Here is a 25,867-nt window from a genome sequence, read left to right on the forward strand (position 1 = left end):
AAACACTAGAGGAGGGTTTATTTTAGGTTCAGGAGGCTGAACAGCAGTAAGCCGTGAGAGCTGGGTTACCTGCTGTGTCAGAGTCTGATTCTTTTCTTGTACGTCAGTCAGAGCAAGTATTAACGCTTTTACTTGTTGTGTTAATTGTGTCACTTGAGTGGGTAATTCTGCTGAATCCATTTTTAGTTGTACGTTCAATCTGTAACGCTCCTGCGTTTTTAGTATAGGCTGGATTTGCAGCTGCAAAATCTCCACTCAGTAGTCATGTAGAGATGTGTTGAATACCAGAGCCAACTCTCCAGGACTCATCACCGTGGGCCTGTCAGCTTCAACATACAGATATATACACACTCAATAAGATGTTCCTGGAGTGATAGGATGTATATGATAGTATGAAGGTGATGTGCTGAAGGGACAGGTGTGAACAGTGACAAGGATGGTAATTACTTGATAGGTTTGTATAGGAGAGTTCAAGATGGTATTTAGGAATGCAGATAGGTTAGTATCGAGTATGCTAACAGGTGGTGAGGACAGCAGATGACAAATACAGGATAGACTAACCCAGTGCAAGGATAGATAGTAGTAGACAGGAGAGCTAGCAATCTATGCAGCAGTGCAGATGATAGATGGTAGTAGGCTCAAGAGCTAGCAATCTATGTAACAGTGCAGATGATAGGATAGTATGGATAGGTAGTAACAGTCCTTAATGTGCATAGGTAGATAGTGCAATAAGGTTATGGAGGGTTCCCCTGCGGGGTACTTATCACTTGTAATGTTAGTAGTTTAGAGAGGTCCAGTAGATAAGGAATGATCCGGTAGCGAGATACAGGGATCAGTAGCGAGGTTCCGGTCTGCTCCAGGTAAAGGGAATAGCTGGAGGTTCCGATCGAGAGACAGGCTTGAAAGCATGTGGATAACAAGGCAGGTTGAACAAACAATGTGAGTGAGACCGCTGGCGGTTGAAATAGCCGCTCTGCGGCGTTCAGCAGTGACATCATCGTTCTTAAAGGTATATGCGTACCACCTGAAGAGAAAGGTGGGACGCATTACAGAGAAAGTGGTGATTAAGGGTACCGGAGGTACCAGAATCTTACATGCTGCAGTAGGCTCCATACATCGTACAGATGCGCCACTTTACAGGCACATTAAGGAGACCCCAAGGCAAAATATTGAAAATAATTTTTCGTTTTTATTGTTTCACTTTAAGTATTATTAAAATCACTGCTCCTGTAAAAATTATCATTTAAAAAAAAAAAATGTTTGCATTGATACATGTCCCCCAGTGCAGTACCCGAGTCACCATAAACTTTTTATAGCAATAACTTGCATATAAGGCTTTAAAATGAGGACTTTTGATTTATCATGTTCGTGTCCCATAGACTTTAATGTAGTTTGCATGTTTGCTAGAACTTTTCAACTGTTCGAGATGTTCTGGTGCGAACCGAACAGTGGGGTGTTTGACCCATTACTAGTCAGAAACTGTACACAATCCAGACACCAGATTAACATAAGCATAAAAACAAAAGTTCAGCGCTAATAGTGATTAATAAATTAACCTATTGAAAGTCCATTTGAAACAGTCCCATCAAGAGCTGTAAAAGATGGGAAATCCTGCAATCCGTCGACAGTGCTAAAAAAAATAGCAGAGGTGTCACCAGTCTGTGATCACACACTGCCTAAAGTGACCCCCTAATAACACAGCATAAAGTGACCCCCTAATAAGGCAGGTCTTGTTCCCTATGTTTACAATAGATGGGGTCAAGATCCAAATTCATTGGAGGTCCTTCCCTTGAGCCATATGAATGGCACCACATACAATAAACAAGCAGACGGCATCCCCCGTTCATGATGGTTGCACCAAGGTGAGCTCAGATGGCCAGGATTTCATGTGTATGAAACGCTTGACATAGCGTGATATAGTATAAAAATTGAATGAATACAGAAAAGAGTAACACTCATGCAATCAAAACGTAAGATGGCCAACATGTGTAGTAGCATGTGTGCGTAGCTCCATCAGATGCGTTTCGTTATACGTGGTGTCATGAGGGGCACGCACATATGCAAATACTATGCAGGGAGGATCGCTATGATTGGACAACCAATCATCCAATAAAGGAAGGAAAGGAATATGTTAATGGTATCCCATACTATTTACATCCAATACACTAGATGGCCTGTTACCATTGCCATCTTGTGGCAGAATGTCAATATACATTCTATGAACAAAACAATAAAAACTCCTTAGAAGTCCAGAAATTTATTAAAATGGCAAAAAAAAAAAAATGGAAATTAACAAGCTCTTTTGTGGAGGGCGCACTTTTTACATATTAAGCTTGCGGCATCCTCCCAAGTGTGTTACAAAATAACATATAGAAAAAAATAAAAATTAAAATGAAAGCACACACGCATTGTTACATGCCAAAATATTGTAACAAGGCCCATCCAAAATTACTCTACAGACATTAACACTGTGTAACGGAACAGGTCACCCCTGAGCGGATACCTCCGTTGACAGATGCTCCTAGTGCTTCCCGAGGGCTCCAAGCACTCCACCAGACACCGTAAGCACTTCGACTCCACCAACCGCCGCAGCTTGGTTAGGGTCTTGGCATCTCCTACTCACCCTGGACCTAAGACAAGGCTCCAGGTTCCTGTGGGTGAACCTCTCTTTCCCCAGAGAGTGCAGTACGAACAAGCTCTTACACAAGCTCTTACAAGAGCTCAGTGATTATCCAAGGGAGTATGGAGGACATAGCAATCCCTTGCAGCAGATTCCCCCAATAAGAGACAGAACTCTAGATTGAGGTGAAGGAACTCTACAACAACTTTATTGAACAAGACTTATATACAGTTTTCACCCACAAGGTTACCACCCAGATGGACCTTGTTGAAAACTGAACATAATATTCACCATCCAATAGGAACAGAGTTTTACACTCTCATACAGTGTACAAAATATACAATGTGGGACAATCCCCCCTCCCCCTTAGCATCCAATCCACATACCTATAAGTTTCTCTTAAGGCAGACAGACAGAACAATGGGAGGTCATTAACATGTAACAATGCAAAAGGGCAATCCACATTCCCTCCCAATACACAACAAAAGGAATACCTGTCTGGCATTGAAAGATATGTAATATACACAGCATTTAGGAATTACAGATTTCATGGCAAATGGAAATAAATCTTAATATTTCTATATGGAGATATTGCTGACAAATATGAAGCAATCCAAACCATTACTTATCTGTCTTTAAATTCCAGTGACGGTGAATACTGTCACACACTGATCACATAAATTGGTGAGAAATCAACTGTTATTAATATAACAGTTTATGTCCCAATCAAAATGTAATCCCGGAGGTGAGTAAGATGTTAAATTATAAATCCAGCTAGTTTAAGCTTTAAAAATAGCATTACCCCACTCCAATGGGGGATGTATTTTTCCAAGGCTATAAACACTGTTCCAAAAGGGTCCGTATTATGTTTTTTGAGCATAGTGTTTAGATACATTGTGCCCTGGAAAGCCCTTGATAATATTAAAGATATGCTTACCAAATCCAACATACAAGGTCCTAGTGGTCCTGCCAACATAATCTAGGCCACAAAGGTACCGGATCAAATACAGTATGTTTTGAGTGGAGCAGGTAATAAATGACTGTACAGTATATCATATCATTTTCCAGTCTGGGCAGAATTAAAGCTCAAAACTTTTTCTACCTGTAAGAGCGTTGAACTGGCATGCCCTACATTTTTTACATAGGTAATACCCCTTCATGTCACCAAACAATTGGGGTCTATTGGGTGGATCAAACACATTCAGTGCCACCTTTTTACATAAATTATTAGTACCTTTAAAAATGACCAAAGGATTTTCTGGTAACAGTGGGCCCAAAACACAATAATTTTTCAAGATAGACCAATGTTTTTTTTATTATACCTTTAATGGCATAATGTTGGCTAGAATAGTTGGTAAAAAAAACCAAACCAAAATATTGCAATCTGTGCCAAAAAAAGAGAAAAAAATATATGGCGAAGCATAGGGGCAATCCACCAGCAAACAATGGTTAATAATAAAACACAGTAACAGTACAGTAAAACAGTAGAATGACATACCTGCAAATCAAACAATGGTTAACAATAAAACACAATAACAATACATTACAGTATAGCATAAATTACAGTAAAACAGTAAAAACAATAAAACTACAACTATTTTTGGATTTTTTATTTATTATTTTTTTTTTACATTTTTTTTTCTTTTTTTACTTTTTTATTGTATCTATAAATGTTTCAGGTTAGGGTCGCTCAAAATGTTATAGCCATCTACCATCTTTCGAAACCCTGTGTAAAAGTATGCCCTAGACCGTGCAGTGCTGTACCCTATACTAATACTTTACTTGTGTGTTATAATGACAGAAACAGTCACTGTGGCAGAGACCAGGTTCGCCAGGACAGGAGGGACAAAAATAGCGGGTGTCATGCCTATATCCACGGTTGCTACAGACACAACATATTTTTTGGAGTGCTCTTTGGATAGAGGTACCAGGGAGGACATCCAGAAAATGCCTCTCATGCAACCGGCTCACTGCATCTTGATTGGGAAATTGGGACACAGCACCTTCTGGATTCAGAAGGGCTGTGATGATCTCTTCCTGGAATATTAGGAAGGATCCACTCCTTCCTGACTCTTTGTGTATTACACAAGCGTTGAAAAGAGCCAATTGGAATAAGTTTACAGACACTATTTTGTAATAGCGTCTTGCCTTATGGGAAACTAAGTACGACTACATCATCTGGTCATTGAAGTCTACCCCTCCCATTTTATGGTTGTAGTCGTGGATACAGAAGGGCTTCTCAACAACACCAGTTGGCATTGTAATTTGGACTGCCGTATCTGCATGAATGGAAGACAGAACGAAAATGTTCCGTTTGTTCTTCCACCTTACTGCAATCAATTCAATGCACCTCAAGCAAGCTCTCTCCCCCTGACCAAGTGGGTCGATTACAAGCCATAGGGAAAGCCCCAGCCATTATATTGCACAGTGCTTCCTATGTAGTCTGGACAGTTGGGGGGCTTCACATTGCAACTGGCACGCTTGCTGGGGAGAAACTGTTTGAAAGCAAGGCGGCCAGAAAACTTAATCAGGGACTCATCAACGCAGACATCTTGTTTGGGGATAAACAAGGCTGCAAATTTTTGGTTCAAGTTGTTTACGAGGTGCTGAATTTTGTGGAGCCGGTCATATTCAGGGTCCCCCCCGCCCGAGGACGACAGAGTTCATTGTTGTTGAAGTGCATGAACTGCAATACTTGCTCGTATCCCGCCCTGGCCATGGCAGCAGAGAACACGGGCATATGATGAATCAGGTCAGTGGACCAATATGACCGCAACTCACTCTTTTTAGTAATGCCCATGTTGTGGGATAGGCCCAGAAAGGTATTAAATTCAGGAACCGTTGTAGGTTTCGAGCCAAATTGTCTGGCAAGGGTCAAATTTGGGTTTGGGGTGATAAATTGATTAGCATACAAATTGCTTTGGTCCAAAATAGATCTGTACAGATCTTCTGTGAAAAACAGCTAAAGAAAAATCAAGGGTAGTAAAATTGGCTGTTTTCACCTGGATGGCCAGTGAATGGGAGAAGTACAGGCACTGCAGAATTTGTGGACTGCCGATCAGGATTTGCAAGCGCATCAGGAAGGGCAATATGGGCTCTATGGGCCTGCGTTCAAATTCTTGGTGGCTGCGGCCCACTACTTGTGCCAGCTGCCACACCAGCTTGAACTGCACTTATGAAACTCACCACATCACCAAGTGTTACTGCAGTGCTGATTTGACTATGACCAGGGTGTACTAGCCTGCTGGTGCTTGCCAGTTCACCAGAAGGTTGAGCGGCACTAGTACCGACACTCTGCTGCACATGAGAATCATTCATTTGTTGCACCTCAGCAACAAAAGAATGGGGTCGGGTGCGCCTGACCTTAGCAGGGACCTCAACTCCATCATCAAAAAAGGAACAATGGTCGTGGGACTTTAGATGAGGAAGGTTGCTTGCAAAATGACTAGATAAGGTAAGGTCTCAAAATATTGATTTATTGCATATTTCATGATGGACAAAAATATATAAAAAATAGAAAGTCACATAATGCAGATAAAAACACAGACATATATGAATAGAGGACTGACATAAAAAAGTTATCTTGCCATGCATTTGTACAATTCATATTATAATAATAAATAAGTATATAATTATAAGTAAATATCATAAAAAACACACATATATATATATATATATCATAAATAACAAAATACATGGTCAATATCCAGATAGATATGTCTAGCATCAATAGGCTCTACGCGTTTCATGGAACTTTTATCCGCTCTTTAGGAGCTTGATTAAAAATATATGTAAAAAAATGAAGTAGACCCAGTGACCATACGGGAATGAGAGCACCATGAAGCAAAAGGTCTAACCCAGGGCTGAGGCGGGTATAAGCCAACCGGTCCTGGGGTTGGGGGGACCCTGCAGAAGAGGCAGATACAGACACCCATGGCAATTGCAAAGGGTTTTAACACACATGGTGGCCAAATATTTAATGGTAGGGTGATATGAGTAGAAGAGTGGTATGAGGATAGCCGAAGTAGCATTTGCTACTGAGATAAACAAATGTGAATGTGCCCTAAAATTGTCTGTGGATAGAAAGCTTTCAGTACTGTTGACATAAAACAAGAGGCATTCTTCTACTAAGGAGAACTGGGAGAGGGAAGAGAATACAGTAAGTAATTGCAGACAGGGAGATGAGCATATACACACTTAGGATGTAAAGCTGAAAAGGTGCAAAAGAGCTTTTTGTTTTTTTACAGTACAAGACAGGATATAAGGATGTGTAATGGTGGGGCCATCTCACTGTTGCTGCGGATACTGGGAGGTAAGGTATGTGTGTGCAGGGGGCAGGATATAGAGGAAAGACCAATGGGTGTCCTGGGAATGCTAAAGCATGCTCTATTCAGCTAAAAACTGTGAGAAAGTAGAACATGTATATGTGTTTTTGACTTTTGTAATTTAAAAGTTTTATTTGCATTTATATATGCCAGGTAGCCTTTTTGGTTTCTTTATCTTTTTTTCTGCATTTTACATTTTCTTCCCCAATGCCATGTTGGCCCTTAACTTTTTGTAGGTTATAGACAGAGGTGGTGATACCGACTAATTATGAGGAGTAACTGTTGCATTGACATTGCCAGCATAGTTAGAAGTATCTCTGACGGTTCGGAGATCCACTTCGAGCTGGTTCCGCCGCTTTTAGGCTTACCGCAACAGTAGCGATGGCACTGAGGTGGTTAACGCCGGGCGGACGGACCAGATAAATGTGAGTGACGTGACCGCGCAAGCACGCTCTCCGTAGAAGTCTCTGACGAAAAGCGTTAGGGTGGTGGCTTGCGCGGTCACCCAGGCAACGGGACGCTGTCCAGCCACGACGATCGGCAACTTCCGGGACGCTGAACAGCGGGCGGGAGACCGGTAAGCGGCCGGCAGGCCTCGTATCGCCTCAGATGTTATGCTGTCTCTTTTCCTATCTAATGTGAGTGTAATGGGAGGAGGTTTTATTGAATAAAGGTGCTTGGTTTATCCTAACAATATTGCCCTATGTGCATCTTTATTTCTCTCATACACATGACGGATTTGGAGGACATTACAGCCGTGACTGATATTGGTGTATGCTGAGTCCGATGACGATATATGGGAGAACATCACTTGTTACGGGCTTTTGATACTGTGATATCTGGTAAGAGTATTACCTTTGGGATGAGCACGTGGTGAGGTGGAGGCTTATCGGCATCTGCTATAAAGTGTTTACTTCCTTCTCACAACCCCATTGGAAGCCTGTTAGGGTGATGGACTTCTTTCACGTTGGACTTTAATCTTATGCATGGACTTTGTTCACATAGAGCTTTATGATTTTGTTTACAATTATATAGCGCTGCTTGTGTTTATCAATTTATTGGTACGCACCTTTTTTATATGTCTGTTTCTTTTAGGCAGCTGCTTTTAGGATTTTAATTGATTATTTTTTATTCTTATGCACATGAAATATTGCCGCATAACCTTATAAGCGCTGGGTGATTGGGTTTTAAACACTCAGTCCTTCTTCTCTTATAGACACACACCTATAGTTACGAAATGGAAAATCAATCTCTGTATTTATTTCAATTTAGTAATGATATATTTATTTTATTTAATGATTTACAGATTGCAATTGCTTATAGAGGGAAATTTGAATGAGAAAAACAATAATTTTCATTTATATTGTTTACAGATAACAGAGTCTTGTCAAAAGTTAGTCCTTATATTGTGGTCTTGTCTGATGGTTCCTACCTTCTGGTAGGAACCTATGAATTTAGGAGGCTCTGTACTTGTGGAGTACTTTGCAAAAATATATATGACACAGTCGTCTTAATGATAAAGAGGATTTTAAGAATGCAAAAGAAATTTCTCATTTGTATTTAAAGGGGTTGATTTTTTTTTTTATAGGAATAGAGCATGCACATTTTGAAAAGTGTAATTTCACTTTGCAGGGAAATTTTTATTTAACTTAGTAAATACAGTGAAAAAAGCTAAATTTTTGATCACCTTTATTCCTATTACAAGGAATGTAAACATCCCTTGTAATAGAAAAAAGCATGACAGGACCTCTTTAATGTGAGATCTGGGGTCAAAAAGACTTCAGATCTCACATCTACACTAAAAAAGAAAAAAAAATTTTTTTTTTTCATGATGAAAAAAAAAAATGGGCTTTTTAAATCGTTGCTAGAAAGAGAAGTATGATGTTACTCCAGTCCTCCAAGGCCATAGAGTCAAGTGAGGGCCATCACCAGAAAGCCCAACGATAAGAATCTGGGTTAAAAGGATAAAATGTATCTACAACATGGAAGAATTGTATCATTATGGAGAGGATAAAATAGAAAAATGTGTAAATATTTGGAGTGGTTGAATAGAGTTTAGGAGTACAAGGAAATATTCTATGTTTGTGGGAGTCTGAGAGGAGACATAGAGGATATAGAGGAAAATAAAATAAATATAAAGTATTATATGTTATAGGAGAAAAAGGGATAATGGTGAGGAAGGAGGGAGGAGAGGGAAAAAGGGAAGATTTTTGTGAAAGTGATTGTGAATAAAGTATTTATATTTTGTATAATTGGAAAATTACCAAAACATTTATATTAAAAAAAAAGAATAACAGGATTTTTGCACGCAATTGGATGATCAAAGCAACAGAGCTTCATGTCATTCACTGAACTAAGGGAACATTCCCTTGAAATGTGAAAATTCATGCAACAATGTCAACAGCCTACAGTCAATTGGTAAATCAACTCCATAGATTGCCAAGATTAGAGCTATAATTGCATGGTATAACAAAATTAGTTTTATTAAACACAGAAAAACAAAACCAGCAACTAAAAACTTAAATGTAACTACTCCAGGATGTATCCTTGATTTTTTTTCAGTGCTAGACAAGTGCTTGGTTGGACTGATTGTTTTAAGGACATATGTCATCTAACACTTGTCACAGATAAAGCAGTAGCAGCCTCTGGATGTTAACAGAGTGCTCCTGAAACAAGCAAGATGTCATGTGCCACTTTGTGAGAGATAACTCAGCATTAATGTTGTAAAGGCTGCAGAAAAGATATGGAAGGTCAATAGTTAATTAGGCTATTATCACATTAATGTGAAAGTGACAGGGTGGGGTAATGAAACATATTCACAGATTGTATATTGTTTGTTTGACTTTTTGTATTTAGTCTAATTTTTCTTAGGCTTGCATTACTAAGAGCATTGGGAAATTGTTTGTATATTACAAAAATAATACAATACAAAATAATATTGTGTCTATTGTTTGTATACAATAAATCTGTCAAGCGAAAAAATAAAACTGACAACATTGCTGGAATCCTTGGGTGCCTGAAAATATGTATCGTAATCCTCAACTAGTTTTCTGTGTTCCTTGAAGCTCTATATGTCTAGGCCTACACCACACATAGGGATATGACTTCTGCCCTTCTGATTCAGATATGGGCATTGCCCCTTCCTGGAGCTAAGTCCTACCCACACAGTAAAATTCCAATAGTAGAGGCTCAATGGCCATCTGTGGCTCAGACTTTGGATTGTAAAATAACACTGATGGTCAATAGTTTCCAGAAGGGATGAGGCACAGGTCAAAAGTAGGCAGAGGATGAGGTCCTATGTATAATGTAGGCTTGGGTTTCAAGAACTCGCAAGGCCTGCAGAAAACTCACTGATGATTAACAAGCAATTTTAAGCACCAAAAGGTCCAAATCTAGCAAACAAAGGCAAGGTACATATCCGTACATCCACAGTTACATTACTGGCGAAAACAAGGTAAGATAGGAGTGAGAATAATTCCATACTCAAGAGAGGCATATAGTGTACAATGATTGTAGGAAAGATCCAGGATATTGCAGTAAAGATCATAGGGCCAGCCATGGCTGACATTTCTTAAAAAAAATTTCCCCGGACAATTCCAACCGAGGTAGGTTAATTTTGTACATTGGTAATGCCTTATCCAGTGAATATTCCCATGAGGCAAGGGAAGGGGGAGAGGGGAAAATCCAATTACGAAGGATTTATTTTTTAGCGTTAAATAATAGGTATGAAATTAAGAGTTTCAGATATCTAGGCTGCTGCCCATCCTCTTTATACCTAGTAAGGCCAGTTCAGGAGTCATTGGGAGGAACAGCTGTAGACGGACATTGATAAGATCAAATACGTCCATCCAGAACTGGACCACCTTTGGACAAGTCCAGAACATGTGGAAGAAAGAGCCGTCCGAAGAATGGCAACGGGTACAATCTGGAGATCTAGATGGGTAGATTTGATGTAGTCTTTGAGGCGTATAGTATACCCTATGTAGAAATATAGCTTGGAGCAACTTATCCCTAGATGAAATGACCAGTTTAGAGTTGCTTTTGAAGCATTCCTCCCACACCTCTCTGTCTAAAGCAGGAATATATCCATACTTCAACGTTCCCAGAGTTTCCCTATCTTTGGAGAATCTACACTTAGTAGGGTTGAATACAGCTCTGATAGGGGTTTAATAAGCTCCTCCTGCACAAGAAGGTGTTCCACTGGGTCTGTTGCCAAAGAAGGTGGGTTAGGGAACTGTGATCGAGCTGCATGATGCAATTACCAGTATTGGAAAAGCATCCAGCTAGGCATACTATAATGGTGTGACAGAACAGCAAAAGATAACAGGGTACCCCTTGGCATAACATCTCTAAGCATCTTAACATCAAATCGGGCCCAAGTTTGTGGGTCTGGAATTGATCTAAAGTGTCCCAGCAAGGGATTCCCCCATAGCGGAGTATAGGGAGACCACTGATTAGGACGCAGTCATCCAAACTCTAAGTGTTGTTCTATTTGGGTGAGGAAGAGAGTCATATGCTCTATGGCAACGATATACTAAGTTTGCTAGGTCTGTTAGTGAACCTAATGAAGCTGCTTCCAGACAGACTGTCGGATTGGTCCTAGATCTTGTAAACCACCAGCGTACAGTCACTAAGCTAGCAGTAATATGTTTGGAAGTTAGGTAAGACCAGCCCTCTACATCTGATCGGTAGCTGGAACATGGATTTAGCTAAGCGGTGGGCAGCAGCCTGCCATAGAAAGGAGCCCACACAGCGATCCAACTCCTTAAAGAAGGCCCCCCTTATCCAAATTTGGCAATTCCTAAAGACATAATTAAATATGTGTAGGAAGATAATTTTGATCACATTAATAAATCACGCCCCATAAGATTTAATAGAAGGGAAGCCTGAGGACATGCATTTTTCTTTTAACTGCTGTAAAAGGGGGGAGAGGTTCAACTGAAAGAAATTACTGAGACACTCTGGACCTTAATTCCTAAATGTTTGAACTCGTCTGCCCAAAGCATAGGAGTGGGGAATGCGGACACCCTAGCATCAGTTGATCATCCAGTTGATCCTTATTCCAGAGTACTTCCTGAACTCATCGAAGATAGCAAGGGCTGCCCGCAGGGAGAATTGTGCATCACGTAGATAAAGTAAAGTATCATCTGCATACAACAAAATTTTCTCCACCAAGGGACACACCCGCCAGCCCTCGACAAGCTGGGAGCTCCGTATTAATATAGCCAGGGCCTCAAGGGCCAGGGCGAAGAGACTTGGAGATAGGGGATACACCGGGCGGGTCATTTGTTCCAAGGAGAACATCTCAGAAACCCTATGATTAGTGCACACCATGGCTCGAGGGGTGTGATATAGCATACCTAGCCACCGAAGGAACCGAGACCCAAAACCAAACCCCTGCAACACCTCCCATAGAAAAGGCCATTCAACTGAATCAAATGCCTTCTTTGCATCTAGGGAGGCCATCACTTTCGTGCCTGCAATGTCATTAAAGGTGGTTAGATTAAGGAAAATGCGGAAAATATTAATATTAATGCCCTTCCCCGGCATGAACCCGGTTTGGTCAACATGGGTTAGTTCTTCAATTACTGTGTTAAGACGAAGGGCCAATGTTTTTGCCAGTAACTTTTGCATCTACATTAAGCAGTGTGATCAGCCTGTAGGGGGTCCTTACCAGGTTTGGGCACCAACACAATAAGTACCTCTGACATAGATGCCAGCAGAGTCCTGGGAGGTAAACTGTTTAAGGAGGGTGGTGAATCTAGGCGCGAACAGCTCCTGGTATTGGGAGTAAAATTCCCAATACCAGCCGGCTGCATACGGCTAAGGGCAATCTGGACCTCCTCAAGAGTGATGTCTTTGTCTAAACATTCCTAAGTCTCTGAGTCGAGGGAGGGGAAGATGATTCCGTTTAGGTAGGTACAAAGCTCAGAGGCCTCATAGGTAGCCCTAGTGGAATATAGGGAGGTGTAGAAGTTTGAGAATCGCAGAATAATGGCCTCTGGCGCCGCCAACAACTGCCCATCAGAATCCCTTATCCTCCCAATGTGCATGGCCCCCGAACTGGCCACGAGCCAGCCATGCTAAGCTATTTTTATCTCCAAATTCAAAGCCTCTCTGGGCCAAAGTGAGAAGAGATTTTTTTGTCATTTCAACTCTGAGAAGGGAAACTTCCCGTAGGGCATGCCTCCATGTGTCTTAACCAGCTCGATCAGGGCCCGCCACATAGGTCACCTCTGCCTGGTAGAGGCCCTTTTCTAGATGTGCCAGGGAGGCAGCAGGGAGTCAGCAGTGTTTTCATTTGCCACCCAGAAATTGCACAGAGCCTCAGAAATAGTCTCCTGTACAGTAGGGTCTGAGAGCCAGAACCTGGATAGCCTCCACATACCTCGACCACCCAAATCAGCCAACTGTATCCTCACTAAAAGTGGGGCATGATCAGATATCCCCCTGGGGGGGAGGATTTCCGCTGAGAGCACCCGTTGTAATACTAATGGGTAGGTGTAACACAAATCAATATGGGAAAATGTACGAGAGTGGCAGGTAAATTCCCTGTCAGAAAGGTGGAATTGGTGCCACACATCACTAAGAGAGAAAGAGGATGCCCAATGAGACAGCGACAGCGTCCAGGCAGCAGAGGGGTGGAGTCTGTCCATGCCCTAGTAGGTGTCAAGTTAAAGTCACCTGCGACTAGCACATTAGAAACCCCATATTGTATCACTTGTTGCATTATAAAATATAGTAAGGCAGTATCCATAGGGGGTGGAAGGTAAAGACCTACAATGATAAATTCGACATCAGATATTGAAGCATGGAGTATAACATATTTGTAAGGTTCTGAATCTTAAAACCTATTAAAAAGATTGGTAACTGGTAAACAGCCTTTTTTTTTTAAATTGATACAAGTAATATTATAATTTACTATTCTGTCTGTAAATATAGCAAAATAATTTAGTTGTCATTCTTATCTTCTAGATTAGAAAAACAAGCCACACACTATTGGAATATTTTCAGCAAAATACTAAGTTTAGCATAAGCTAAGGTCCTTCTGACAATTAGGATAATTGAAGACACTAACCACAAAGTCATACAAACATATTTTGACATATTTATGACCAAGTTAAAATGTGTAACTTTTCAAATCTAGTCAACTGACACATGCATCAGTATTATTTATATTCAAATCACTGTGAAAACAATGCAACAGAAGTCAATTGTTGTTAATTAAAACATCTTTTGAAATACTAATTGGGAAAACATAAGGTTGGTCCAGCTATCCAGCCACTAGTAATCAAAAGTGGGTTTCTAAAGGGAGGTTAGGCTAATATATCAGCAAATGAAGCACCATAAACATGATTAATACGCACATTAGACTTTCCTTATCACAATTCCCTGGCAGTTTTTATCCGGTCATGGTTAAAATTACATTGAGCTGTTCTTTTCTTTCTATAAAATACAGATTACGTGGAGACAGCAGTCTGAGTAAGTCAAGTTTCCTCTCCTCAGAACATTAATTATTATTCCTGGTTTAGTATTCCTTATCTATTACTGCTGAAAGATGGGGGTTTTAATACGTAGCCCGCTCATCGAAAAATCTAGTGTACTGGTAGTTTGTTTTACTATAATAATGCTCAATAACTTTACAGATAATATTACACAACAGGCTTGGTTTACAAAAGGAATAGAGACTGTTCACCTAGCAAAATGAGTGTTTACTTAGAAAAGTATATGTTGACTTTGCAAAATGGATGTTAGTTAATAAGATGTTTTCATTTTAAATACACTATCATGTCTGAGGGAAATAAAAAAAAAAAATGGATTATTGCTAGCATCGGACATTCAAAGAGAGCACAGCTTTACCTTATTCACGAATATCCATTTACTTTACATGCATTTTCTAAAGTTAGTATTTACTTTGTTAGATAAACAGTCTTGCATTTACATCTTTTTTAGTAAATTCACCCTAGCAAGTGAACCCTTGAATTAAATATAGCAACTTGTACAACATTTTTTTTAGACATCAATGTTTTATTGAACTCATTTTTTTCTATAGGATAGTTTGTATAGAACGATTGCATAGTCAAACAATTAAATAGCCCACACGAAAGATCTATACTCATGTTAAACATTCACCATGTCCTATCTGGATGTGGGGCTCTGGATGTCTTGCAATTTATGTTCTGTTGTTGCAGATTTAAAAAAAAAAAAAACCTTAGAACCACTGCCACTATAAATAAATATAATACAAATATTTTTCAAAGACAAGGGAATAACAAGAAAGAAAAATAAAATACACAGAATAACGTAACATTTTAATATGCAACATAAAGGTCACAAACAGGGATTAATGTAAGGGGGCACTCAATTTGAACTGATGTAAGGGGGCACTGATGTAAATTGGCACTCTGGGGGATTGATGTAAAGGGGCATTCTCAGGGACACTGATGTTAGGGGGCACTCTGGGAGCACTGATTTAAGTTGACACTCTGGGGCCCTGATGTACGGTAAGGGGGCACTCTGGGGGCTCTAATGTAGGATGACACTCTAAGGGTTGTGATGTAAGGTGGACTCTGGGGTTCTGTTGTAGGGGGCACTGATGTAAGGTGGCTCTCGTGGGCACTAATATAAGGGGGCACTCCGGGGGTCTGATGTAAGGGGGCATTCTGGGGGACATTGATGTAAGGGGGAACTTTAGGGGCACTAATGTAAGGGGACACTCTGTTGGCTCTGTTGTAAGGTGACAATCTGAGGGCTCTGATGTTAGGTGACACTCTGGGGGCTCTGATGTAGAGTGGTGCTCTGGGGGCTCTGATGTACTGGGGCACTCTAGGGGCACTGATGTAAGGGGGCAGTCTGGGGGCTCTAATGTAAGAAGCACTCTGGGGGCTCTGTTGTAAGGTGGCACTCAGGGGCACTGATATAAAGGGCACTAATGAAAAGGGGCACTCTGATTAATTGGGGGAATTCTGGAGACCTAATGGACGCAAGGGAGGACTATGGTGTAAATGCAGCATTCAATCTGGCTGCTGCACTACATATGTTGTTTTATTTTTCACTGGTTCCTGACCCCTATGCTCTATACATTATGCTGTACATGGACCTGACCAAGGTGTTCATTATCTCAACAGGTGCTAAATCCTAACAGTGTAATCATGAATAATCATATGTTGAATAATGTGGCATAAAAACAAGTAAACATGCAGTGAATAAAATATGAGCAAAATATACCATTAAAAAATATGTAGAAAAAAAAACCAATCATATGAAAGTGATAATGAAATAAGTGCAAAATCCAGTGTTAGATAAACATAAAAAAAGAATGAAAAAGTCCTTTTCAATAATAAACAAGAGTGTCCATGAAGTGCAAAAAAGTGTATAAGTAACATTGATTGATGAATCCACCACCAAGCACCAACACTTAGCATACGCTTCTTACCAGATAACGTGGACAATAAATTAAAATGGTTATAAAAGGACAGAATAACACATTATCCAAAATAGGCGGTGGCTGCTCAGCAGCAGCCCCAAATGGATCGGGAATAAATAAAATGAATAAGCACAGTGAAGCCTACTAACATTTAAGTCATTTTATTATATATTAATATATAAGAAGTACCTTTGATAAGTTGCAAACAGGTACAAAGGAGTCAAAAACCAGCACTGTCAGACTGTCAGCTCATGAGAAAGGAACACTGTAAGTAACTGCTATGCAACGTCTTCAGTAACAGCCAATTCTGACACATTTTGTCATTGATGACACCTTCCCAGGGGCAGGCCAAACGCCAGATACAAATATATTCTTTTGATGTGTATATAATCATATGTAATGAAAACGTTTAATAAAAAAAAAAAAAAAAAGGTTCTTTCTTTGTCCTGAGGTTTATTTGTGTCTGTGAGACTGTCATTTGTGGCACAATCATTGGTACAATCATTGGAATTTTGTTGGTACATGGATTGTGGTATATGTGTACATTGTATACAGCAGGCACAGATATGTTCAATCTCCCTTTAAGACCCTCCTGCTGGCCATGCCCGTTGTTCGCTGCATGCTATGCTGTTCTTTCCCGGGGTGCCCTGTGTCTTTCAGAATTCTAATTTTGCATTTTGTCAAGCTTTTTGACTTTTTAATTGCAAAGTTAGGTGTATTACTTGTTATGAGTGTTATTAAATTAGTATTAAAACCAAAACTTAAAATGTAATATATTGCAGCTTACCAATCCTTAGATGTAGTGGCTACATTCGTTTTTTTTAGGCTTTTTCCCTCTCTTTTTACCTGATGATCTGACCAGCAACACACCTCCTGTTTTAGAGTGCCTAGAGGGGCATATTTGCATTACTTATCAGTCTGGGAGCAGGGGAGTCTTAGACTAGCAGGTTTAGATACACTAACAAATTGAAGCAAAACTTTAGCTCACATTGCAGTTACACAAGCAGTTATAGCAACTTTTTTTCTTTGGGATAAATGTTTTACATAAATAAATAAAAGCTAATCATTGTAAGCAACACTGTCAGTGGTAAATGGTTTGTCTCAACACTCTTAACTGGAACATTTGCAGCAGAGTTTGTTCTGTTGAAAAACAATAGACTTCCTGGCCAGATTGCCAGGTGAAAATAATAGAAAGAAAACCTAATAAAGAAGATGAATGCAGCCATCCCACCTAAGAACTGGTAAGAGGCAATAGAATACATATTTGCTTTTGAGTTTAATACCACTTTAATATTGGTACATATGTGTAGCACCCTCCTAGGTAGGTGCTAGGCAAAGCATTAAGGTTACCCTGTTCTGCTTATCAGGAGGGTCTGATCTGTTAGTTAGTCTGTCATGTGCTTCCAGGTGTGACCTGTCGAGTCTGGGGAGTCTCCCCACTGTGTCCGATGAAGGGCATTGTTGGACAGTGGAGGAAACCTAACCAATAGCACACCAGGATTTATCACTGTCCCAGTGGGGGGCATTGCTGCAATGCATCCTGGGATTGGTAATAAATCCGGAGGGGGCATGTGACAGGGTGTCTTTGGGTGGGAAGCCAGGTCCCAGGAGGAGGGTGATGGCTGTCTCTCCTCCTGTTGCTGAGGAAGGTGGTCCAGGCAGTCGGCCTAGGGACCAGGGGTTGAGCTGTGTTGCAGAAGTATCCTGTGTGCTGACCAAGTGGAGCTGCTGGGCAGAATACTTCTGGAAAAATAGTATTGTGAGTACTCAAGCATCTTCCCAGGGGTTTGCCTAAGAGAGAGGGGACCACTCAAGAGGGGTCAAGGAGATCCAGAAGTCAGCTAACCCAGAGTTCACAGTAAAGTGGGTGCCAAGTTGTTAAGCCCTGAAGATTAGAGGGTAAAAGTGGGCACCAGAAAGGGCCCTGAAGTTGCTCAGCAGTGCAATCTACTATAAAGGACAGCTACCTCAGGAAAGGAGTGCCTTAGGAAGCTAAAAGGACTCTTTCACAGTCAAAGGAAAAGTAAAGTAAGCGGCCTAGCCGTGACTAGCTCAAACAGCGTTAACGAGTGTCAGTCAGCGTTAACCAGCATCAGTCAGGGTTGACCGGCGTCAATCAGCATTTTCTATATCGTCTCAGCATTCTGTGCATAATTCAGTTTAATTGGAGTATCCCACTCATCCCTTCTCCTATCCAAGTTCCTAATAAAACATAAAAACCAAAGAAACTGGACTGGTCCTTGTCTGAGGTAAAAACACTTGGAAACATGTCAGAATGGTCTACTGTTGCTAATGGTAACCCAGGGGAGCCCACACACAGCAGCTCCCATGGCAGTAGTGCTACACATGTAAACATGTTTATACTGTTTAAAGGCTAAGTTTTATTTTAGGAATGTGTTATATGTTACACCCATGTAACATGTTGCTAAGCACCCCAACCCACACCTTTCTGCCCAGACCAATTTTCAGCTTTTAGTGCTCTCACACTTTAAATGACAATTACTCAGTCATGCTACATTGTACCCAAATTACATTTTTAACACAAATAGGGTTAAGGTAGTATCTATTCATCACTAGGTTTTTTTTTTTTATTGCGAAAAAAATATATATATTTTATACTTTCTGTTTTAAAAAAATATCCAATAAATCAAATTACGTCATACATTTAGGCCAGAATGTATTCTGCTAAATGTCTTTGGAAAAAAAAATCCTGATAAGCGTATGATAATTTGTTTGTGTGAAATTTTTACTGTCTACAAGCTATTCTAAGTATCATTGAAAATTGATTAATCCGGATGTACTGACTGCCTATCTAATTTTTTGAGACCCTAAAATGTCAGGACAGTACAAATATCCCCCAAATTACCCCTTTTTGGAAAGAAGACAGTCCAAGGTGTTTAGTAAGAGGCATAGTGAGTTTTTTGAAGTTGCAATTTTTTCCCACAATTGTTAGGAAATTGAAGAAATAATTTTTTCCCCCACACATTTGTCGTATTAACAAGTTATTTCTCACACACTGCATAGGTATACTTTCAATTACACCCCAATATACATTCTGCTATTCCTCCTGAGTATGACGGTTCCACATGTGTGGGACTTTTCCACATACAGAGGCCCAACATGCAAGTAGCATCTTCAGGTATTCTAAAGCCATAAAATGCATTCTGCTACTCCTCCTGAGTATGGCAATACCACATGTGTGAGAGATTTCAGGCATTTTAAAGGCATAAATTACATATCTGATTTCCTGACTACCTATCACATTTTTGAAGGCCCTGGAGCACCAGGCCAATGGAAACACCCATAAAATGGACCCCATTTTAGAAAGCAAACACCCCAATGTATATTTCTATGATGCATTATAAGTCTTTTGAACGTGTAATTTTTTTTCCACAAGTTTTTGGAAAATGTGTAAAGCAAATAAAAACATATTTTTTGCACAAAGTTGTCAATTGATAAATTATTTCTAACACACAACATATACATACCAAGAATTACTCCCCAAAATGCATTATACTACTCCTCCTGAGTATGGCAATGCCACATGTGAGAGACTTTTCCACAGCCTGACCACATCCAGAGGCCGAACTTTAAAGTAGCACCTTCAGGGGTCTAACACATAGCATGTACATACTAAGAATTACACCCCGAAATACATTCTGCTGAGGTAAACAAAAGATTACCTGTGTTTTTAGTAGTGCAGTTGTCCACAGAGGAGAGCCTTGGTCCAGGCAGAAGAAGGGATGTGGTCAGTGACAGCGAAAGGAATTGTCTAGGCAGCTGGCAGGAATACTGTCCATAGTCAGTACAGGTAGCAGGCAGAGATATTGCCAGCACAGTCAAAGCATTTTTCCAGGTAGCAAGCAGTGATGTGGTCAGCAACAGCCAAAGTATTGGTCCTGGTAGTCGGCAGGAAAATCGTCCATAAGCAGGCAGTACAGGTATCTGGCTGAGGCCTGGTCAGTTCAGGTGGCAGGCAGAGGCATGGTTGATTAACAGGCCAGGGCCAGATGGCAGCAGGCAGAAACATCAAGCTTAGGGACTGAGTAAGTTAAGGCATGGACACAGGGGTGGAGGCTTCTTTCCACCCAGATCTCTTTGAAGTCTCCTGTCTGCAGGCCCTAATCTGAGAATTACAAAACCCAGAGAAAGCCAAAAACTTAGTTCCCCACTCAGAAAAACTATTCTGTAGCTCCTCACAAATTTTTAGACAGAATGATAAGGGACTATACCCAAGAATTTGCTGAAGATAACAATATTATTAGTAATCATCATGGGTTTATGAAGGGCCATTTTTGCCAGACCAATCTGTTAACATTCTACAAGGAAGTGAGCTGCCATCTAGATAGGGGGAGGTCTGTGGATGTGGTGTATCTTGATTTTGCAAAAGCATTCGATACAGTCCCCCATAAACTCTTAATCTACAAGCTGAGGTCTGTTGGCATTGACCATAAGGTTTGTTCTTGGATAGAAAACTGGTTACACGGGTATGTCCAAAGGGTAGTGATAAATAACGTGTACTCAGACTGGTCTGGAGTGGTAAGTGGGGTACCCCAAGGCTCTGTCTTGGGACCAATTCTGTTTAATTTATTAATAAATGATATAGAGAATGGGATACATACCTCAATCTCAGTTTTTGAGGACAGCACAAAAATAAGCAGGTCAATAACTTCACAGCAGGATAAAGAAATTGTACAGAAAGACCTGAGCAAAATAATGGAGTGGGCAACTACATGGCAAATGAGGTTTGATGTGGAGAAGTGTAAGGTAATGCACTGAGGCTAAAAACATAAACTTAAACTACTCACTAGGGGGAAAACCTCTGGGGGAATTAAGGATGGAGAAAGATCTGGGGGTCCTAGTAGAAGATGGACTGAGCAATAGCTTGCAATGTCAAGCTGCAGCTACCAAAACCAGCAGAATATTACTATGCATAAAAAAAGGGGATATCCAGAGAGAAAACTATAATCCTGCCACTTTATAAAACGCTGGTCTGGGCATATCTGGAGTATTCCATCCATTTTTGGTCACTAGTCCTCAGAAGGGATGTGCTGGAGCTGGACAGAGTCCAGAGAAGGGCAACTAAATTAATACGGTGGTTGGAGGACCTCAATTACAAGGAACGACTACAAGCACAAAATGTATTCCTGCTAGAGAGGAGACATTGAGGGAATATAATAGTGATTTACGAATTCCCACAATGGTTATCCCAGTATAGGAAAGAAACTATTCAGTCACAGAGAGTGTAAGAGGACATGGGGCCACACAATGAGATTGGAGAAGAAGCGGTTTAACCTAAAGCTCTGCATGGGGTTATTCACTGTAAGGATGTGGAACTCTCTTCCACAATGGGTGGTGTCAGCAGGGAGTATTTATATTTTTAATAGACTCTTGGACATGCATCTTAGTGAACACAATATAGAGAGATATGGGAAGCGATTATCGACACTGACATACGTACACCTACACAGGTTGAACTGCATGGACTATTGTCTTTATTCAACCTTACCTACTATGTAACTATTTATGTAACATACATGAGACCCCTGTGTTGTCTTGAATCCCACTAATACAGCGGCAGGGCAAAAGATAAGTTCAGAAGGCAGGCAAAAAACGTTGTCGATTAAGTCACGGCCAATTCATGTGGAAGGCAGAAATGTGGTTGATAGTTCAAGAGGCAGGCATAGGCATTGTCAAGGACCAGGTTGATGGAGGTAGGTTATTAACAACATATTTTGAATAAGATAGAAAAGGCATATCTTATTCCAGTGGCACCACGCATTCCTGTTATATATTATTTACCCAAGGTCCACAAGGACCCCCTCCACCCTCCTGGTCGCCCTAAAATAAGTGGAATTAATTCTGTAACATCTAGGGTGGGACGTTAAATTAATAATTACCTTCAACCCCTTGTTGCAACTATGCCTTCTTATATCAAGGATACTACACAGGTGGTAAGAACCCTGGAATCTTTCAGGTGGAATGAAGGTTATCTTTTGGCGACCGCCGCCTGTTCTGAAGTACTGCACCATTGGTCCTCTTCTATTTTTTCCTTTTGGCATCATGCATCCTATGGAAGCCCACAGGGATTAGTGTCTACTGTCTCTGGGAAGGATTTCGAGATCTACTAATTGTCCTTCAGTGGGATCTGCCTTTGGGAGTTTGAGGCTATCTGGATCACTGTGAGAGCAGTGATCAATTGAATCTGGTAAGAGGCTTATTACTGCATGCGGTGGAGGTGTAGGCTGCTCTGATTGCCCACTATGGTTTTCCATCTTTGTACACCAAGGTGCTAACCGACATGGACTGATCATACACTGTGGACTTTATATCCATCTTTCAATATCAGCGCTGCATTTATATTGTTTTATTATTGTTATCATTTATTTGATTGATGCTGGTTGCTCTATTATAGTTGGAAGCGCGGTTTTTCTATTCTTTACTAGTGTCAATTAACAGTCCAGGTCATACAGGGAAATAGCAGATAGCGAACACTGGAAAAATATATTTTCTTCACAAATACTTTACTAATAGTGTAGTGATGTGTGATAGATCTGGAAGCACTCTCCACTACAGAGGTCCAGCTGAGCTGGGGGGGACATTGGGGGCAATAATATTGAGTGTCACAGCGAATTCCGTTACTGGAATATACACATTTTCTTCGGGGTTTTCAGCCTGTTTGGGCATGATGGAGGATGTCAGGAAATTGCCTTTTATGAAGTCTGGTCAATGAATCAGCAAAGTTGTACAGGGGCATGGCCATGCAGATAGAGAAGGGCTGTAACAATGTCCTCCTGGTATTTCAGGTAGGTTAGGTGTGCACTTAGAAAAGATGACATACGTATTGTACAGGGATAACTGAAACAAGTAGATGGCGACCCTTTGTAACCAATAAATTGACCTTCTGGTGTCTAAGTAGGGCTGTAACATCTGGTCGTTCATACCCACCCCCTCTTCATGAACAGGTTATAGTCATGTATGCATTTTGGTTTCTGGATGGGACCTTGTCTTGTTTGAAGTTACACCGAGGTGTTATCATGGATTTAGGAAATGATATAGACATCTCTTTTATTTCTCTACTTTAGGGCTAGTATCTCTTCATTCTGTAAACGGGCTGTTTCCCCAGTTTTAGTTTTGTGGTGACCAATTTTTGTGGGAAGCCCTTGTGGTTGGCCCGTGCTGTCCCACAGGCCACAGTTTGCTTTAGATAGAGATGGCAGAATAGTGAGAGACTTGTGCTGAAATTATCTACATACAGATAGTAACCCTTCTGGAACAGCAGTTTTATAAGTTGCCAAACAATTTTGCCACTTGTCCCCATATAGGTAGAGTATCCAGGGTGTCTAGATGGCTGTCCTTTCCCTCATAAATTTTGAATTTATAGGTATATCCTGTGGCCCTGTCGCATACCATGTAGAATTTTACCCCATACATGGCCCGTTTACTAGGGATGCACTGTTTAATGCCAAACCTTCCAGTGTAGTGGATTGGGATCCATCCACACAAATATTTTTGTTGCAAGTACACATTTCTTTAAAGACACAGCAGAAAAAGTTGATTAGTGGCTGAATTTTGAACAGTTTGTCGTAACCAGGGTTATTTCAAGCAGGGCACTGGGTAATAATATTAAAATGTAAAAATGTATTCATATACATCATCTCGTAGCGTGTTACATAGTTACTGCAAGGTTGAACTAAGACACCAATCCATCCAGTTCAACCTTCAGTGTGTGTTTGTGCTTAAGTTAAGTAAATCCTGTATCCCTGTATGTTGTGATCATTAAGATGCCCATCTAATAGTTTTTAAACTATCGATGATCCCTGCTGATGCCACTGCTTGTGGAAGAGAATTCCACATGCTTATTGCTCTGACAGTAAAGAACCCTCTAAGCAGTTTAAGATTAAACTGCTTCTCTTCCAATTTCAATGAATGGCCACGTGTCTTTTTAAACTCCCTTTCACTGAAAAGTTTTTTCCCCATGCTAGGGTCACCAGTTAGGTATTTGTCTCTATCAAATCCCCTCTCAATCGTCTCCTCTCCAGAGAGAAAAAGTTCAATGCTTGTAGTCTTTCCCCATAACTGAGGTCCTCTAGTCTCTCTATTAGCTTCGTTGCCCCTCTCTGGACTCTCTCTAGTTTCAGCGCGTCCTTCTTGAGGACTGGTGCCCAGAACTGGACAGCATACTCAAGATGTGGCTGGACCAGAGTCTTGTAGAGTGGGCGAATTATCATTTTATCTCAGGTGTATATTCCCTTTTTGATGCATGCTAAATTCATGCTATGCTGCTTTACTTGCAGCAGCTCTGCATTGCATGCCATTGCTGAGCCTGTCATCTACTAGGACCTTTTTCCATCCTGGATTTCCCCAGTGGTTCTCCCCATAGTGATTATCTTGCATTTGTATTTTTGTCACCCAAATGCATTACTTTACATTTTTCAACATTAAACCTCATTTGCCTTATGGTTGCCCATTCCAATATTTTGTTTAGGTCTTCTTGTAGGGCTTCCACATCTTGCTGTAAAGTTATTGCCCTGCTTAGCTTTGTGTCATCATCACTGAGATTGAGCTATTTATCACATCCTCTATATCGTTTATGAATAACATTTAACAAAATTGGTCCCAGGACAGATCCACTTACCACACCAGACCATTATTCTGGGCATACAGAAAGAATAGACTGGCATAGTGGGTGGCACAGTGGTGTAGGGGTTAGCACTTTCACCTAGCAGCAAGAAGGTCGCTGGTTCTAATCCCAACCACGACACTACCTGCCTGGAGTTTGCACGTTCTCCCTGTGCCTGCGTGGGTTTCCTCCCACACTCCAAAGACATGCTGGTAGGTTAATTGGATCCTGTATAAAAAAAAAAAAAAATTGGCCCTACTGTGTATGTATGTGAGTTAGGGGCCTTAGATTGTAAGCTCCTTGAGGGCTGGCAGTGATGTGAATGTACAATGTATATGTAAAGCACTGCGTAAATTGACAGCGCTATATAAGTACCTGAAATAAAAAAATAAATAAATATGATGTATATGTTGAGTAGACCAGTAGGCATTTTTTTTGTCAGTCCCATGTGCAATGTAAGTATGTATGTTGATCACTGGTACAGATGTGGATTTGCACTGGTACTGTGTGACAGATGTTAATCACTGGTACAGGTGTGGATTTGACACTGGTATTGTGTGACAGATGTTGATCACTGGTAGAGATGTGGATTTGACACTGGCACCATGAGACAGGTGTTGATCACTGGTACAGATGTGGATTTGACACTGGTACTGTGTGACAGATGTTGATCACTGGTACAGATGTGGATTTGACACTGGTACTGTGTGACAGATGTTGATCACCAGTACAGATGTTGATTTGACACTGGTACCATGTGACAGATGCTGATCACTGGTACAGATGTGGATTTGACACTGGTACCATGTGACAGATGCTGATCACTGGTACAGATGTGGATTTGACACTGGTACTATGTGACAAATGCTGAT

The sequence above is a fragment of the Pelophylax lessonae genome (genome assembly GCF_965119305.1).
Source record: "Pelophylax lessonae genome assembly, chromosome: 3".
In the NCBI taxonomy this organism is placed as follows: domain Eukaryota; kingdom Metazoa; phylum Chordata; class Amphibia; order Anura; family Ranidae; genus Pelophylax; species Pelophylax lessonae.